General features: G+C 42.1%; 2 long non-coding RNA genes across 2 annotated transcripts; both read left to right on the top strand.

Annotated features, from left to right (window-relative positions):
• Positions 1 to 407: 407 nt before the first annotated feature.
• Positions 408 to 11,241, top strand: LOC117509738. Its single transcript, XR_004560487.1, has 2 exons — positions 408 to 568; positions 11,072 to 11,241. It is a non-coding gene; the product is annotated as an uncharacterized LOC117509738 (long non-coding RNA).
• On the top strand, positions 1,840 to 10,958 carry LOC117509739. The gene is made up of 4 exons (XR_004560488.1): positions 1,840 to 1,942; positions 5,785 to 5,786; positions 10,909 to 10,913; positions 10,949 to 10,958. It is a non-coding gene; the product is annotated as an uncharacterized LOC117509739 (long non-coding RNA).
• Positions 11,242 to 17,041: the final 5,800 nt, after the last annotated feature.

The raw sequence follows: 17,041 nt of genomic DNA, 5'->3' as shown, positions 1-17,041 counted from the left end.
CTGAACCGCAGGGTGGAGGCTCTCTCCGCACAGGTGGCAGCGAGCGCTCAGGGCGCTGCTGCAGCTTCTCCTCCTGCCGACCCTGTGCAGGATATAATCAACAACCCCTCCCACCATCCCCTGAAGCATACATAAGCCCCCCAGAGCCGTACAGAGGTTGTGTGGAGACGTGCGCGGACTTTCTTATGCAGTGTTCGCTCGTCTTTGCACAACATCCCGTCATGTACGTGTCTGATGCTAGTAAAGTAGCTTATGTGATTAATTTGCTTCGAGGAGAGGCACGCGCAAGGGCTACGGCGCTTTGGGAGCAAAATGGAGGAAAAGAAGCCTTTTTGATGAATTTTATTATTTTTCCCAACAGTATTTAATGACAACAAAAATTCTTAATGTGGTGACGAATTATTTTGAACAGTGTTTAAATGAATCAAAGAAACTAATCTGAAAAAAAAAAAATCAAAAATCAAAACCAAAGAGAAGAAACATTTTGCTTTAATTTCACCCCAAAGAAGTCCATATTTTCCCTAAACTTCATAATTTCATATTTTCACAAGGAAGAACTGTGAACAGTGTTTAGATGAATCAAACAAAACCAACAGAATTAAAATCAGAAACTGAAAGAGAAAATGTGTTTTGGTGAATTTCACTATTTCCATCATTAAACAAAAAAAAAAAAAAATCCACATTTTTAAAACAATTCTAAATTTTTATATTTTGTCAACAATGCTTTGATGAAACAAACAAACAATAACAAAACAAAACAACAATAACAAAACCAAGCAAGAAAAAAAAAACAAAAAAAAAAAACAAAAAAAAAAGCATAATAATCAAAATGCATCAAGAACTTAAGATGGAAAACATTTAGGGTGAATTTCAGTTTTAGCCCTAAGAAGTTTATATTTTCCCCAAAATTTACAGTTTCAACATTAAAGTATCCCAGCATACAGCAGGACTCCTGACACAGTCGCCATCTCACACCTCAACAACTGCAGCACCGTGCTGACAGGTTAAACACCATGAACATCCAAACACATCAAACCTTCACACCAACTTTTAGTCCAAAGCCACCTTTTTTTCTCTTGGATTTCTTTTTAATAGAATGCAATGGGCCCCAGACTCGGGGTCGATAGCTGCAGGGGAGAATGTGTCAAAGTACTAAAAGAAAGAATGGTAATAATCAAAGAGCTAATCATGGCAGACATAGATGAGGAGGGATGAAGGTTACATTAACTGGAGAACAAAAACAAGGAAATGAGAGAATCAGCTCGCTTATTATTCAAAACCGTTTATGTTCTAATAAGCTGTCAATGTGCGGTTCTCATAACTTGTGAGTGGTAAGATGGCCGCCCTTTTACTTCAGCGGTTTGTACAGAGTGTGTGGGCCAATGAGTGATCCAGTGTTATACACAGATCAGTGACTTTTGTGCATATAGCAGTACTTTTAAAAAATAAGAGTGTGCAGTACAATACTTTTGAATTAATTACTGAATTTTATGCAATGCAAATAATCACACTGTGCAGTGTGAGCGAGTAATTGTCGAAAATCATGCGTTTAATCGTGATTAAAAAATTTTAATCATTGCCTGGCACTAAAAAAGACATGACAGCAGTAAATCATAAATCTAAGAGCAGAGATCTCCCAAATGACAACATTTATGGGAGGCCAAAATCATAACAGGAACCTCCTTAAAAAAAGTCAGCTGCATTAAAAGAAAATACAATATTGGAGATAAACAACTGGATGGGAGGCTGCAGAACATCAAGTCTTAGTGAAAGTCTTGGCTGCACAAATCAGAAACAAAGACCAGGTAAAAAAAAAAAAAAAAAAAAAATTCTAAACAGATAAGCAGTTTGCAGAAAACCCAAGGCTCCTCTACAGGAACATGGCAAAGGACACAATAGAAGTGCAACAGCCATATTGAAGGAGGTGCAATAAAACCTGATAGTTATTTGGAATAAGCAATAAAAAGGCAAATTTCTTGATGTAACAGTCCAAAATTACTATGGGTGGGGGGGGATGGGGGGGGGTCACAAAGTACCAAGATCGACGGACGACATGGTCATTAGACACAATACCAGTTGTGGTGGGTGTTGGAGTTTATGAAGAAATGCCTCAAAGAAATCCCTGGTCACCCAAATGCCCACGAGGTGCAATTATCAGCAGTTTAGGGAACGGTCACCATCTTGAAGAGAACCTTCAGATACAATGCCAGCAATGTTCACGGTGCAGCCAGTAACCACTGGGCTGGGACCAGGCCCCAGCAGCAGCCAGCTACCTTTGCAGCTATTGGCACAGTTGTCCAACGTTGGACCAGGCCAGTTTAGCCACCAGGCAGGTTTGGGCACCAGGCCCAGCGGGGGCTAAACGCTGGGACGGGACCTTCACTCTTGGACAGTGTATTAGCCGCTCAGAGGGTGAAGGTAAAATATTTCTTCTTAACTGCTCATCATGTCGAGAAAAACCATAAGTGGTGAAGATTTGGATAAGATCAAACTGTTCTGGAACTTCATGTCTGAGGAGCTCAGTGGAGTGAAAAAACACACGGAACTGCTTGGACTGTTGAAGGAGGTTTGTGATCTCAGGAGAATATTGCAGGAGAAAGACAGTGGTGCCGGAATGCCGGGGAAATTCACTCCCTGGACCAACAGGTGAATGATTTGTTTTTTTTTTCCATGAAGAATGTCCACATTAACAGGAATGATATTGCAGGCTGACATTCAATTCCAAAAAAAAGATAAAAAGTAAAAATTGGTTATTATTATCCAGTCTGCAAATAAGAAGTTTTAGAACAATTTGTTAAAGCAAACAAAAAAATTGAGAGGAACTGAGGTGTATGTAAATGAACATTTAAATAAAAATGTGGATATTGTATACAAGCCAGAGCCCTTCAAAAACAGAAAATAAAACATCAGTGAGTCACTGACAAGTCTTGTTGAAAGGTCTTTGTGCTCTATTTGTTTTTTAGGCTTATACACACAGACAGTCCACATGTTCTGACCAAATTTCAAGTCAATCAGATGAAAAACGCTCCAAATTTAAGGTGAACAAACAAACAAACAAATGGACAGACAAACAAACATATAAACAAACAAACAAACCAACAGAGAGACCAACACAGTCTTGTCAAATTACTTCAAATTACTTCAACAAGACTAATAAATACTAGACCAGCCGTGAACGAAAACAAAACATAAATTGCGGCCACACACACACACACACACACACACACACACACAAAGAGAGAGAGAGAGAGAGAAGAGGTGATGGTCTCGTGGTTAAGGCGTTGGGTTTGAGACCAGAATCCCAGCCTGACTGGAAAATCACTAATTCAAGGTCTTTAACCCCCTGTTGCTCCCGGTGTGTAGTGAGCGCCTTGTATGGCAACACCCTCACATCAGGGTGAATGTGAGTCATTATTGTAAAGCACTTTGAGCGTCTGATGCAGATGGAAAAGCCATTTACCATAAATAAATACTAGACTAGCTGCAAACCAATAAAAACAAACAAAAAATAAATACCATCAAAACATAAAGACAGACACAGCAAATAAATGGACCAAAATCGGAGTTTCAGAGGAATTTATAATACGTTAATGTCGTACTACAACAACAACAATAATAACAATAAGGCATGACAGAATCCCACAGCTCAGTTTTTGGTCATTGTGGTGATTAACAACACTGGAACTCTGCAGATGGTTGATGATGATGAATGTCTGAAGGGACTCCAAACATGCCACCAAAGATCCAAGGACAAATCCAACCCCCAGAAGAACACAACCCTTATAGCTGATGTTTGTAGCAAAGGGTTTCTTCTGGTAGATCTTCTCTTGGGTTGTCAAGTCCTTCCTAAGCCTCTCATTTCTGCTCTTCCAGACATTTACAGAAATGGTTCATGACTTCTTCCATCTCTGGGGAGAAGGCTTAGATCTTTGGTCTTAGTTCCTTCCAGTAGGTTTACAGTTGCTCTGCTGCGGATCCCTCTGTGGACGAGTGGATCCCTCTGCCACCATCTTTGGGTCTTTCCCTAAAGGCATTCATCAGAACCAATGAAGGTAGTCTTTCCCCCCCCCCCCCCCCCCAAATTCCAGTCTTTATAACTCCAAAATCCTACCATCCAAAACATCCCACCAGCAATCCAACAACGAGTCCAAGCCCCAGAAGAACATATCCCTTACAGCTCCTGTTTTTGTCATCAGCTCTCTTCTGGTAAATCTCCTCAAGGTCTTGCAGGTCCTTTCTATAACTCTCCTTCTGCTGTTCCAGCCGTTTCTGGTAATAGTTCCTAACTTCTTCGACATGTTCTTCCATCTCTGGACTTAAGTCCTTCTGGCAGGTTTCCAGCTGCTCTGCTGTCAGGACCTCAGCATCCTTGGCCTCCTTCAAGAGCTGAAGTTGACGCTTCTTGATCTTCAAGATCTCCAGCTCTTTTTTCTTCAGCAGCTCCTCAAGATGTCTGAGTCTCTTCTCCAATTTCTGATATGCACTCAGGTCCTCCATCTCCTCGTGGTGATGAGCAGCACTGGTCCTCAACTGATGAGTGGATCCCTCTCCTGTCAACTTCGGATCTATGTGTTCGCTGTTTCTGATAAATATCTCAAGGGAGTTATTGATATGTGATGATTCTGGCTCACAGTCGCTGTCACAAGGGCACTGTGACTTATGAACACTCAGTTATGTGGACCTCAAATCCTTTGTGTGACAAATAATTTGAGCACTATAAGCTTTAATGTGCCGTTATGACATCACAAAGTACTATGAGCTTTAATGTGCCTTAATGACATTGCAAAGTGCTATGAGCTTTAATGTGCCTTAATGACATCACAAAGTACTATGAGCTTTAATGTGCCTTTATGACATCACAAAGTACTATGAGCTTTAATGTGCCTTAATAACATTACAAAGTGCTATGAGCTTTAATGTGCCTAAATGACATTACAAAGTGCTATGAACTTTAATGTGCCTTAATGACATCACATAAAGGCACTTTTTTTAGTCTCCCTCCCAAGGGTCCACAAGATAAATAAGTTGTATATTTTCCTGTGTAATCCTCAGCATTTATGTATTTTATGTACATGAACTTTTAATGCCAAATAAACTGAATCCAAACCAATCTGGATCCACTCTGGACCCCAAAGGAATATTGATTTTACAGTCCCAAGAGTTTACAAATAAATCACTTTCTTATATCAACCACTGGCTCTGCCGGCTGCGTAAGGCAGTAATATGTACAGGCTTGGGGAATAACGGAATACATGTAACGGCGTTACGTAATGAGGATACAAAAAAAAGGTAACTGTATTCCGCTACAGTTACAGAAAAAAAGATGTATTCAGATTACAGGTATATTTAGTAAAAATGGGGATTAGTTCGCAGGATTACAATTTTAATGCATTTTATGATATTATCTGTATACGAGGGCTGTCCGTAAAGTATAGGTCCTTTTTATTTTTTTCAAAAACTATATGGATTTCATTCATATGTTTTTACGTCAGACATGCTTGCACCCTCGTGCGTATGTGTGAGTTTTTCCACGCCTGTCGGTGACATCATTCGCCTGTGAGCACTCCTTGTGGGAGGAGTCGTCCAGCCCCTCGTCGGAATTCCTTTGTCTGAGAAGTTGCTGAGAGACTGGCGCTTTGTTTCATCAAAATTTTTTCTAAACCTGTGAGACACATCGAAGTGGACATGGTTCGAAAAATTAAGCTGGTTTTCAGTGAAAATTTTAACAGCTGATGAGAGATTTTGAGGTGATTCTGTCGCTTTAAGGACTTTTCACGGTGCGAGACGTCGCGCTGCGCTCTCAGGCGGCATCATCAGCCTGTTTCAAGCTTAAAACCTCCACATTTCAGGCTCTGTTGATCCAGGACGTCATGAGAGAACAGAGAAGTTTCAGAAGAAGTCGGTTTCAGCATTTTATCCGGATATTCCACTGTTAAAGGAGATTTTTTTTAATGAAAGATGTGCGGACGGGTCCGCGCGTCGGGACGCAGCCGATGCGGCGCAGCGGCACAGAAAAAACACCTCCGTGTTGATAACCATTTGTAAAATCCAGGCGGCTTTTGATGGCTTTCAGTGGAGTGAGTATATGAGAAATTGTTTATCAGCTGGAGATGTTCCAACTTGTCCTCAAGGCTTCCAACAGAGGTGTTTTTCCTGTGGCGGAGAGTTGCGGCGGCTGCGAGCCGACACTGCAATCCACCTGCACGTCTTTCATTAAAAAAATCTCCTTTAACAGTGGAATATCCGGATAAAATGCTGAAACCGACTTCTTCTGAAACTTCTCTGTTCTCTCACGACGTCCTGGATCAATAAAGCCTGAAATGTGGAGGTTTTCAGCTTGAACAGGCTGATGACGGCGGCTGATAGCGCTGAGCGACGTCTTGCACCGTGAAAAGTCCTTAACGCGACAGAATCACCTCAAAATCTCTCATCAGCTGTTAAAATTTTCACTGAAAACCAGCTTAATTTTTCGAACCATGTCCACTTCGATGTGTCTCACAGGTTTAGAAAAAATTTTGATCAAACAAAGCGCCAGTCTCTCAGCAACTTCTCAGACAAAGGAATTCCGACGAGGGGCTGGACGACTCCTCCCACAAGGAGTGCTCACAGGCGAATGACGTCACCGACAGGCGTGGAAAAACTCACGCATGCGCACGAGGGTTCAAGCATGTCTGACGTAAAAACATATGAATGAAATCCATATAGTTTTAGAAAAAAATAAAAAGGACCTATACTTTATGGACAGACCTCGTATAATATTTTTTTTTCTTTAAAACAAAAACATGGACAGCATGACGTCTCCTAACCGGGCAAAATATTGATGAAGTTTCCGGATGTTAATGCATTTTCAATGGAGATTTGTGACTGAACACACTCAGAAAAATGATCGCAAAATACATGCTAGAAAAATGTCATTTTGACCTGGATATCGAGCCAGTAAAATTAAATTACATTAAATTATGTCAGGAAAGTATTAAACTTACTCTGACATACACACATTCCCAAATATTAGTGTTGAAAGTCACACGGATCTACGCTGTTCAAGCTGCTGAGCTGAGGCGTCCTGCTGCAGATGCTGTTCAACGCAGAGCGGCTCCTAAAACCATTACAATACATTTATTACCTCCGCCAAGGCGGTTATGTTTTCGGACGTGTTTGTTTGTTTGTTTGTCTGTCTGTCTGTTTGTCAGCAGGATAACTCAAAAAGTTTTGAACGGATTTTGATGAAATTTTGTGGAGTGACAAGAGGAACAAGTGATTAAACTTTAGTGGTGAGCCGGATCATGATCCGGATCCAGGAATTTTTTAAAGGATTCTTCACCATTGCAGGATAGGGGGAACTCCACAAAAACAAGGCAGAAAGGCTTGAAAAAAATTAGGGTGTAACCAAGGTTGGGTAGGATTACTTTGAAAAAATACATGTGGATTACATGTACACTCAACAAAAATATAAACACTTTTGGTTTTGCTCCCATTTTGTATGAGATGAACTCAGAGATCTAAACCTTTTTCCGCATACACAATATCACCATTTCCCTCAAATATTGTTCACAAACCAGTCTAAATCTGTGATAGTGAGCACTTCTCCTTTGCTGAGATAATCCATCCCACCTCACAGGTGTGCCATACCAAGATGCTGATTAGACACCATGATTAGTGCACAGGTGTGCCTTAGACTGCCCACAATAAAAGGCCACTCTGAAAGGTGCAGTTTTGTTTTATTGGGGGGGATACCAGTCAGTATCTGGTGTGACCACCATTTGCCTCATGCAGTGTAACACATCTCCTTCGCATAGAGTTGATCAGGTTGTCAATTGTGGCCTGTGGAATGTTGGTCCACTCCTCTTCAATGGCTGTGCAAAGTTGCTGGATACTTGCAGGAACTGGTACACGCTGTCGTATACGCCGGTCCAGAGCATCCCAAACATGCTCAATGGGTGACATGTCCGGTGAGTATGCCGGCCATGCAAGAACTGGGACATTTTCAGCTTCCAAAAATTGTGTACAGATCCTTGCAACATGGGGCTGTGCATTATCCTGCTGCAACATGAGGTGATGTTCTTGGATGTATGGCACAACAATGGGCCTCAGGATCTCGTCACGGTATCTCTGTGCATTCAAAATGCCATCAATAAAATGCACCTGTGTTCTTCGTCCATAACAGAAGCCAACCCATACCATAACCCCACTGCCACCATGGGCCACTCGATCCACAACATTGACATCAGAGAACCGCTCACCCACACGACGCCACACATGCTGTCTGCTATCTGCCCTGGACAGTGTGAACCAGGATTCATCCGTGAAGAGAACACCTCTCCAACGTGCCAAATGCCAGCAAATGTGAGCATTTGCCCACTCAAGTCGGTTACGACAACGAACTGGAGTCAGGTCGAGACCCTGATGAGGACAACGAGCATGCAGATGAGCTTCCCTGAGATGGTTTCTGACAGTTTGTGCAGAAATTCTTTGGTTATGCAAACCGATTGTTTCAGCAGCTGTCCGAGTGGCTGGTCTCAGACGATCTTGGAGGTGAACATGCTGGATGTGGAGGACCTGGGCTGGTGTGGTTACACGTGGTCTGCGGTTGTGAGGCTGGTTGGATGTACTGCCAAATTCTCTGAAACGCCTTTGGAGATGGCTTATGGTAGAGAAATGAACATTCAATACACGAGCAACAGCTCTGGTTGACATTCCTGCTGTCAGCATGCCAATTGCACGCTCCCTCAAATCTTGCGACATCTGTGGCATTGTGCTGTGTGATAAAACTGCACCTTTCAGAGTGGCCTTTTATTGTGGGCAGTCTAAGGCACACCTGTGCACTAATCATGGTGTCTAATCAGCATCTTGATATGGCACACCTGTGAGGTGGGAAGGATTATCTCAGCAAAGGAGAAGTGCTCACTATCACAGATTTAGACTGGTTTGTGAACAATATTTGAGGGAAATGGTGATATTGTGTATGTGGAAAAAGTTTTAGATCTTTGAGTTCATCTCATACAAAATGGGAGCAAAACCAAAAGTGTTGCGTTTATATTTTTGTTGAGTGTATGTATGTACATACATTTGGATTACTTGTAATCTGATTACTTTTGGATTACATTTCAAAGTAATCCTACCCAACCCTGGGTGTAACATAGTCAAATGTTCTATCAAACAACAAAGTTTGGTGATGATCAGACCCGGATTCCGGATCTGGTGATCCAGAAAATGCAAAAATATAGGGAAAATAGAAAATGTGTCAGTGTGAGGTGACACATGAAGCTAGAGATGCACAACTAACACCAAATTGTAGCTGAATCTGTACTGATTCAGTAAGGTGTCAGTCATCAGATTTGATGTAGCTTCAAATGTTATGGAGCTAGATCCAGAAGAAAACTGCCATTACTGAAAAATCATTTTTATACAATAACTTTTGAACTAATAAAGACATAAAAGAATAACATGGGATGAGCTGTGGAGCATGGAGGCTAACAGGCCCAGTTTCATCGTCAGGGCCACATATGATGTTCTGCCCTCTCCAACCAACTTACACCTCTGGTATGGAGAGGAACCAGCCTGTCCCCTGTGTGCAGTCCCCGCAAGCCTCAAGCATATCTTGGTGGGTTGTAAGACCAGCCTGACTCAAGGAAGATACACTTGGCTGCCAAACTTGAGGAAAAAGGGTAACTACCAATGCCATGCCTCCAAATTCTCAGCCTGTTGTCCCATGGAAGACGTCCTTTGTGTTGTGAGGGCCGGCAGAAGAGGAGGTACTGCTGGCCCACCACCAGAGGGCGCCCTGCCTGAAGTGCGGGCTTCAGGCACGAGAGGGCGCTGCCGCCCCACAAGAGCGGCCGGGGTGACAGCTGTCACTCATCAGCTATGACAGCTGTCACCAATCATCTGCTCCTCACCCCTAATAAAAGCAGGACAACACCTCCACCACGTCGCCGAGATATCGTTCTACCAAGGAGGTAACATTCTCAGCCTGAGTGTTATCACTACTAACGTTGTTTCAGTGAATATGTTGTTGCAGCTGTTTTCCTGAGGAACCGGCATATGCCGCGACTGCTTCGCTCTGCATCCCGCCAGTTAAGTGATTGACAGTAGCTACACGAGTGTGGATGAGAGGTGGAGGTGGAATAACCACCATACTTGTTACGGGGTGTACACACACCCACACCTGACTGTTTTTGCTCTTCGCCAGCAGTACCAGATCCGACACGTGGAGACGGTGGCCATCTGGGGACTCGGAACTTGGCGGCTCCAGTATTCTCCTGGTTCGGTGGCAGAGGAAATCGTGTGGTTCCTGTTCTTCTCCAGACGGACGGCTCCTATCGTCGAGCCTGCCCACACGACACCTTGATTGATTGATTCTGTATTCGTTCTATAATCTGCTGTGTGTAGTTGTGGCATTCACAACAGTAAAGTGTTCATATTTGACTTCTTCTATTGTCCGTTCATTTGCGCCCCCTGTTGTGGGTCCGTGTCACTACACTTTCACAACAGGATATCTCGGCCAGCGTCATGGACTCCGAGGGGCGTCATCCAGCAGTTGAACAGCCAATGGGAGAACAGGGTGCACAGGCGTCTGCAGGAGGCGTGATTGGTGAGTTGCAGCACATCCTCACCGCCTTTACTGCTTGGTTGGATCAGATGACCGAGCAAAACATCCTCCTGAACCGCAGGGTGGAGGCTCTCTCCGCACAGGTGGCAGCGAGCGCTCAGGGCGCTGCTGCAGCTTCTCCTCCTGCCGACCCTGTGCAGGATATAATCAACAACCCCTCCCACCATCCCCTGAAGCATACATAAGCCCCCCAGAGCCGTACAGAGGTTGTGTGGAGACGTGCGCGGACTTTCTTATGCAGTGTTCGCTCGTCTTTGCACAACATCCCGTCATGTACGTGTCTGATGCTAGTAAAGTAGCTTATGTGATTAATTTGCTTCGAGGAGAGGCACGCGCAAGGGCTACGGCGCTTTGGGAGCAAAATGGAGGAAAAGAAGCCTTTTTGATGAATTTTATTATTTTTCCCAACAGTATTTAATGACAACAAAAATTCTTAATGTGGTGACGAATTATTTTGAACAGTGTTTAAATGAATCAAAGAAACTAATCTGAATAAAAAAATCAAAAATCAAAACCAAAGAGAAGAAACATTTTGCTTTAATTTCACCCCAAAGAAGTCCATATTTTCCCTAAACTTCATAATTTCATATTTTCACAAGGAAGAACTGTGAACAGTGTTTAGATGAATCAAACAAAACCAACAGAATTAAAATCAGAAACTGAAAGAGAAAATGTGTTTTGGTGAATTTCACTATTTCCACCATTAAACAAAAAAAAAAAAAAATCCACATTTTTAAAACAATTCTAAATTTTTATATTTTGTCAACAATGCTTTGATGAAACAAACAAACAATAACAAAACAAAACAACAATAACAAAACCAAGCAAGAAAAAAAAACAAAAAAAAAAAACAAAAAAAAAGCATAATAATCAAAATGCATCAAGAACTTAAGATGGAAAACATTTAGGGTGAATTTCAGTTTTAGCCCTAAGAAGTTTATATTTTCCCCAAAATTTACAGTTTCAACATTAAAGTATCCCAGCATACAGCAGGACTCCTGACACAGTCGCCATCTCACACCTCAACAACTGCAGCACCGTGCTGACAGGTTAAACACCATGAACATCCAAACACATCAAACCTTCACACCAACTTTTAGTCCAAAGCCACCTTTTTTTCTCTTGGATTTCTTTTTAATAGAATGCAATGGGCCCCAGACTCGGGGTCGATAGCTGCAGGGGAGAATGTGTCAAAGTACTAAAAGAAAGAATGGTAATAATCAAAGAGCTAATCATGGCAGACATAGATGAGGAGGGATGAAGGTTACATTAACTGGAGAACAAAAACAAGGAAATGAGAGAATCAGCTCGCTTATTATTCAAAACCGTTTATGTTCTAATAAGCTGTCAATGTGCGGTTCTCATAACTTGTGAGTGGTAAGATGGCCGCCCTTTTACTTCAGCGGTTTGTACAGAGTGTGTGGGCCAATGAGTGATCCAGTGTTATACACAGATCAGTGACTTTTGTGCATATAGCAGTACTTTTAAAAAATAAGAGTGTGCAGTACAATACTTTTGAATTCATTACTGAATTTTATGCAATGCAAATAATCACACTGTGCAGTGTGAGCGAGTAATTGTCGAAAATCATGCGTTTAATCGTGATTAAAAAATTTTAATCATTGCCTGGCACTAAAAAAGACATGACAGCAGTAAATCATAAATCTAAGAGCAGAGATCTCCCAAATGACAACATTTATGGGAGGCCAAAATCATAACAGGAACCTCCTTAAAAAAAGTCAGCTGCATTAAAAGAAAATACAATATTGGAGATAAACAACTGGATGGGAGGCTGCAGAACATCAAGTCTTAGTGAAAGTCTTGGCTGCACAAATCAGAAACAAAGACCAGGTAAAAAAAAAAAAAAAAAAAAATTCTAAACAGATAAGCAGTTTGCAGAAAACCCAAGGCTCCTCTACAGGAACATGGCAAAGGACACAATAGAAGTGCAACAGCCATATTGAAGGAGGTGCAATAAAACCTGATAGTTATTTGGAATAAGCAATAAAAAGGCAAATTTCTTGATGTAACAGTCCAAAATTACTATGGGTGGGGGGGGATGGGGGGGGGGTCACAAAGTACCAAGATCGACGGACGACATGGTCATTAGACACAATACCAGTTGTGGTGGGTGTTGGAGTTTATGAAGAAATGCCTCAAAGAAATCCCTGGTCACCCAAATGCCCACGAGGTGCAATTATCAGCAGTTTAGGGAACGGTCACCATCTTGAAGAGAACCTTCAGATACAATGCCAGCAATGTTCACGGTGCAGCCAGTAACCACTGGGCTGGGACCAGGCCCCAGCAGCAGCCAGCTACCTTTGCAGCTATTGGCACAGTTGTCCAACGTTGGACCAGGCCAGTTTAGCCACCAGGCAGGTTTGGGCACCAGGCCCAGCGGGGGCTAAACGCTGGGACGGGACCTTCACTCTTGGACAGTGTATTAGCCGCTCAGAGGGTGAAGGTAAAATATTTCTTCTTAACTGCTCATCATGTCGAGAAAAACCATAAGTGGTGAAGATTTGGATAAGATCAAACTGTTCTGGAACTTCATGTCTGAGGAGCTCAGTGGAGTGAAAAAACACACGGAACTGCTTGGACTGTTGAAGGAGGTTTGTGATCTCAGGAGAATATTGCAGGAGAAAGACAGTGGTGCCGGGGGAAATTCACTCCCTGGACCAACAGGTGAATGATTTGTTTTTTTTTTCCATGAAGAATGTCCACATTAACAGGAATGATATTGCAGGCTGACATTCAATTCCAAAAAAAAGATAAAAAGTAAAAATTGGTTATTATTATCCAGTCTGCAAATAAGAAGTTTTAGAACAATTTGTTAAAGCAAACAAAAAAATTGAGAGGAACTGAGGTGTATGTAAATGAACATTTAAATAAAAATGTGGATATTGTATACAAGCCAGAGCCCTTCAAAAACAGAAAATAAAACATCAGTGAGTCACTGACAAGTCTTGTTGAAAGGTCTTTGTGCTCTATTTGTTTTTTAGGCTTATACACACAGACAGTCCACATGTTCTGACCAAATTTCAAGTCAATCAGATGAAAAACGCTCCAAATTTAAGGTGAACAAACAAACAAACAAATGGACAGACAAACAAACATATAAACAAACAAACAAACCAACAGACAGACCAACACAGTCTTGTCAAATTACTTCAAATTACTTCAACAAGACTAATAAATACTAGACCAGCCGTGAACGAAAACAAAACATAAATTGCGGCCACACACACACACACACACACACAAAGAGAGAGAGAGAGAGAGAAGAGGTGATGGTCTCGTGGTTAAGGCGTTGGGTTTGAGACCAGAATCCCAGCCTGACTGGAAAATCACTAATTCAAGGTCTTTAACCCCCTGTTGCTCCCGGTGTGTAGTGAGCGCCTTGTATGGCAACACCCTCACATCAGGGTGAATGTGAGTCATTATTGTAAAGCACTTTGAGCGTCTGATGCAGATGGAAAAGCCATTTACCATAAATAAATACTAGACTAGCTGCAAACCAATAAAAACAAACAAAAAATAAATACCATCAAAACATAAAGACAGACACAGCAAATAAATGGACCAAAATCGGAGTTTCAGAGGAATTTATAATACGTTAATGTCGTACTACAACAACAACAATAATAACAATAAGGCATGACAGAATCCCACAGCTCAGTTTTTGGTCATTGTGGTGATTAACAACACTGGAACTCTGCAGATGGTTGATGATGATGAATGTCTGAAGGGACTCCAAACATGCCACCAAAGATCCAAGGACAAATCCAACCCCCAGAAGAACACAACCCTTATAGCTGATGTTTGTAGCAAAGGGTTTCTTCTGGTAGATCTTCTCTTGGGTTGTCAAGTCCTTCCTAAGCCTCTCATTTCTGCTCTTCCAGACATTTACAGAAATGGTTCATGACTTCTTCCATCTCTGGGGAGAAGGCTTAGATCTTTGGTCTTAGTTCCTTCCAGTAGGTTTACAGTTGCTCTGCTGCGGATCCCTCTGTGGACAAGTGGATCCCTCTGCCACCATCTTTGGGTCTTTCCCTAAAGGCATTCATCAGAACCAATGAAGGTAGTCTTTCCCCCCCCAAATTCCAGTCTTTATAACTCCAAAATCCTACCATCCAAAACGTCCCACCAGCAATCCAACAACAAGTCCAATCCCTAGAAGAACATATCCCTTACAGCTCCTGTTTTTGTCATCAGCTCTCTTCTGGTAAATCTCCTCAAGGTCTTGCAGGTCCTTTCTATAACTCTCCTTCTGCTGTTCCAGCCGTTTCTGGTAATAGTTCCTAACTTCTTCGACATGTTCTTCCATCTCTGGACTTAAGTCCTTCTGGCAGGTTTCCAGCTGCTCTGCTGTCAGGACCTCAGCATCCTTGGCCTCCTTCAAGAGCTGAAGTTGACGCTTCTTGATCTTCAAGATCTCCAGCTCTTTTTTCTTCAGCAGCTCCTCAAGATGTCTGAGTCTCTTCTCCAATTTCTGATATGCACTCAGGTCCTCCATCTCCTCGTGGTGATGAGCAGCACTGGTCCTCAACTGATGAGTGGATCCCTCTCCTGTCAACTTCGGATCTATGCGTTCGCTGTTTCTGATAAATATCTCAAGGGAGTTATTGATATGTGATGATTCTGGCTCACAGTCGCTGTCACAAGGGCACTGTGACTTATGAACACTCAGTTATGTGGACCTCAAATCCTTTGTGTGACAAATAATTTGAGCACTATAAGCTTTAATGTGCCGTTATGACATCACAAAGTACTATGAGCTTTAATGTGCCTTAATGACATTACAAAGTGCTATGAGCTTTAATGTGCCTTAATGACATCACAAAGTACTATGAGCTTTAATGTGCCTTTATGACATCACAAAGTACTATGAGCTTTAATGTGCCTTAATAACATTACAAAGTGCTATGAGCTTTAATGTGCCTAAATGACATTACAAAGTGCTATGAACTTTAATGTGCCTTAATGACATCACATAAAGGCACTTTTTTTAGTCTCCCTCCCAAGGGTCCACAAGATAAATAAGTTGTATATTTTCCTGTGTAATCCTCAGCATTTATGTATTTTATGTACATGAACTTTTAATGCCAAATAAACTGAATCCAAACCAATCTGGATCCACTCTGGACCCCAAAGGAATATTGATTTTACAGTCCCAAGAGTTTACAAATAAATCACTTTCTTATATCAACCACTGGCTCTGCCGGCTGCGTAAGGCAGTAATATGTACAGGCTTGGGGAATAACGGAATACATGTAACGGCGTTACGTAATGAGGATACAAAAAAAAGGTAACTGTATTCCGCTACAGTTACAGAAAAAAAGATGTATTCAGATTACAGGTATATTTAGTAAAAATGGGGATTAGTTCGCAGGATTACAATTTTAATGCATTTTATGATATTATCTGTATACGAGGGCTGTCCGTAAAGTATAGGTCCTTTTTATTTTTTTCAAAAACTATATGGATTTCATTCATATGTTTTTAAGTCAGACATGCTTGCACCCTCGTGCGTATGTGTGAGTTTTTCCACGCCTGTCGGTGACATCATTCGCCTGTGAGCACTCCTTGTGGGAGGAGTCGTCCAGCCCCTCGTCGGAATTCCTTTGTCTGAGAAGTTGCTGAGAGACTGGCGCTTTGTTTCATCAAAATTTTTTCTAAACCTGTGAGACACATCGAAGTGGACATGGTTCGAAAAATTAAGCTGGTTTTCAGTGAAAATTTTAACAGCTGATGAGAGATTTTGAGGTGATTCTGTCGCTTTAAGGACTTTTCACGGTGCGAGACGTCGCGCTGCGCTCTCAGGCAGCGTCATCAGCCTGTTTCAAGCTTAAAACCTCCACATTTCAGGCTCTGTTGATCCAGGACGTCATGAGAGAACAGAGAAGTTTCAGAAGAAGTCGGTTTCAGCATTTTATCCGGATATTCCACTGTTAAAGGAGATTTTTTTAATGAAAGATGTGCGGACGGGTCTGCGCGTCGGGACGCAGCCGATGCGGCGCAGCGGCACAGAAAAAACACCTCCGTGTTGATAACCATTTGTAAAATCCAGGCGGCTTTTGATGGCTTTCAGTGGAGTGAGTATATGAGAAATTGTTTATCAGCTGGAGATGTTCCAACTTGTCCTCAAGGCTTCCAACAGAGGTGTTTTTCCTGTGGCGGAGAGTTGCGGCGGCTGCGAGCCGACACTGCAATCCACCTGCACGTCTTTCATTAAAAAAATCTCCTTTAACAGTGGAATATCCGGATAAAATGCTGAAACCGACTTCTTCTGAAACTTCTCTGTTCTCTCACGACGTCCTGGATCAATAAAGCCTGAAATGTGGAGGTTTTCAGCTTGAACAGGCTGATGACGGCGGCTGATAGCGCTGAGCGACGTCTTGCACCGTGAAAAGTCCTTAACGCGACAGAATC

Source organism: Thalassophryne amazonica, chromosome 5 (assembly GCF_902500255.1).
Source record: "Thalassophryne amazonica chromosome 5, fThaAma1.1, whole genome shotgun sequence".
Taxonomy (NCBI): Eukaryota; Metazoa; Chordata; class Actinopteri; order Batrachoidiformes; family Batrachoididae; genus Thalassophryne; species Thalassophryne amazonica.
Note: the sequence above shows the minus strand (reverse complement) of the source record. Positions and strands in the feature narration are given on the sequence as shown.